Consider the following 2,500-nt stretch of genomic DNA (forward strand, 5'->3'; position numbering starts at 1 on the left):
TTTATTTAATTATTTATTTATTTTTATTATTATTTTATCATTATTTTCATTACTACTACCTTTTTTTAATATCATAATTATTATTTATTTATGTAAGCTTATATATATATATATATTTTTTTTTCTTTTCAAGGGCTGACTAAGCGCGTTGGGTTACGCTGCTGGTCAGGCATCTGCTTGGCAGATGTGGTGTAGCGTATATGGATTTGTCCGAACGCAGTGACGCCTCCTTGAGCTACTGAATCTGAAACTGAATTGTCGTGTCAGCGAAAACGTATTATAATTAGTTGGTTTTAAAAAAAAACACAATGCAAGCGCCTGTTGCGCATCAGGTCTGCGCACAAAACACGCAAGACCGCGGATCATTGTCAGCCGAAAAGAGAGACAAGAACACTCAGCTGGCTGGTCCGGTTACCCAACAGCCCAACCACTGCTGCAGGTACAAACACTGACCTATAAACAGGGTACAAACGAAACAAGCTGAAATGTTATTTAGGGACACAGGCGTATGACAGTAAGACAGGGAGTTGCACAGGCGTACGTCATCAGTCGAAGGTTAGACTCTTTTCTGTTAGTTTCGTATTTTGTCATGTCCAGCAATTTCCACGATGTGTGCAGGTTAAAACTAGGGCAGTGCGACAGCTTGCCATTTCAAATGGCATATTTCTCTCTCTCCCCCAATCTCTCTCTTACTCATCACTCCCCTCTCTGAGTATGTCTTTCTCTGCCGGTTTTTATTTCTCTGTCATCTTCCGATTCACGGCACTTGCCTGCCGTGCCTTCCGATTCAGTGCCTTTTCTTATGTCGCTCCTGCCGATATGTCTGGAACACTTGAAGACTGGTCTGAAAACATATCTTTTTGAAAAATAGCAGTTCTAAAGTATGCAAACTCTCTGGCAGTGTCGCGTGCTGTGCACTATCATTAATTCTTCTCAGTTTTGTGTAATGCTGACAACGGAGGAAAGCGTGTTATTTTCTCATTTGGCTGTTGAAAAAAAAAAACATTGCGTACGAGTCGAAATACGAAAGATTGAGCAAGTTAGACATCTCCCACCGGCCGGCCATGTGACATGGCTCAGATCCATTGTGTACACATGTGTATGGTGACACCTACGAGCACATACATGTATGTTTGTGCTTAAGTGTGTGGGGTATGTGCGTCGTGGGTGCTACGATTTGTGTGTCTGTGGGAACGGAAGTATGTGTCGTGGAAGCTGCGGTACGTAGCCTAGAAGTGTGTGGGCAAAGGGGTGGGGTGCGGGGTAATTTGGGAGATTTATTTTCCCATCTCTCTTTCTCTGTATTAGATTTCGTTTTTATCTCCGTCTGCCGTACTGAAGTCCTTATATGTGTATGGCTTTGTCAGTTTCCTCTCTGTCTGTACAAACCTCATACCTGTCCTCTGTCGGCACCTACTGTTTTTGTTTCCTGTTCTCTTTGTCTGTCTACGCGTGTCACTTCCCAGTGTTTGGGTCCAACTCGCTTTCTGAGGTTTGCACAGGCCCCATCTGGGCGTCTCTGTGTGTGTTCCATATCAGTCCACAGTGTGTCTCTCGTTCTATTTCTCAATCCGGCCGGCCCCTTTTCTTCGTTTCACTCTTGTCTTACTGTCTGCCTGTCTCAGTCTGGCACAGTGTCTCAGTGTCCTCCCCGTCTACAACGGGTCAGTTTCGACCGTGTCTTGTCTCCCGCCGTTCGCTTTATCCGTACGTGTCTTCGTCTCCCATATCCCTCTGCTGTCCCCTGTCTGTGCACCACTGATTTGTGTCTGTCTTGCCCATGTCTGTCAGACTGTTCGACTTCCTTGTCTTCGTCTCCCACATCCCTCAACTGTCCTGTCCGTCTCCCCTTTCCCCCCAGTATCTCGCCAGTCCCCGTTCTTGCCTTCCATGTCTTTCTCTATCCTAGTCTTTATCTGCCCTTGTCTCAGTCTTCCTTATCTGTATCTCCCGTCTGTTTATTCGCCTAATTGTCCAGTCTGCGGCATATGCATAAGAGCATTTCTACTATTTTTCACAGTTTCGGGGCGTCCAAGATTCGAACCCACAACTTTCTGATTGCGAGCTCAGCGCTCAACCAACTGAGCCACGCAGACACCTGAATAATACAACCAAAAAAAATAAGTATATCTTCATGAACTGTGCTCAGAACTTGCTTTCACTGAAGCCGTGCCTAAACTCAGTGCCGCAAAGAAAAGGAAGATGACAATGATGAAGGACAGCGATCTTCAATCTTCAAATCTTCAAATTGGAAGGTCAGCCGTCATTACTGACTATTAATGACCTGTGTGCGCAGAGGCGTAAATACCTAGCTAAAACCTAAGTAGACCTATCTTTTCCTCCGGAGGGGGTGACAATGAGAAAGAGCATGCATGCATACTCTCTCCCACCGTCACTCGCAGCGTCCCTCCGGGGGGAAAAAAAAACGAGAAAGAAGAGAGAGAAGAGGATTAGAGAGAGAAATCAGAAGAAGACGATATGAATGACGATGTGGAGGAGA

The 2,500-nt window shown here is 45.2% G+C and overlaps 1 protein-coding gene across 2 annotated transcripts in view; it reads left to right on the top strand.

Annotated features, from left to right (window-relative positions):
* The first annotated feature begins 470 nt into the window (after positions 1–470).
* LOC143283311 (uncharacterized) overlaps positions 471–2,500 on the top strand; it is a 7,900-nt gene continuing 5,870 nt past the window's right edge. Inside the window, exon 1 of one of the 2 annotated variants that reach the window (XM_076589501.1) lies at positions 471–555. The gene's annotated coding sequence lies outside the window, so the exon portion shown is untranslated. Of the gene's footprint in view, positions 556–809; positions 1,128–2,500 lie in introns of those variants that run through there. The other variant, XM_076589502.1, reaches the window with a different exon arrangement.

Source organism: Babylonia areolata, chromosome 6, assembly GCF_041734735.1.
Source record: "Babylonia areolata isolate BAREFJ2019XMU chromosome 6, ASM4173473v1, whole genome shotgun sequence".
NCBI lineage: Eukaryota > Metazoa > Mollusca > Gastropoda > Neogastropoda > Buccinidae > Babylonia > Babylonia areolata.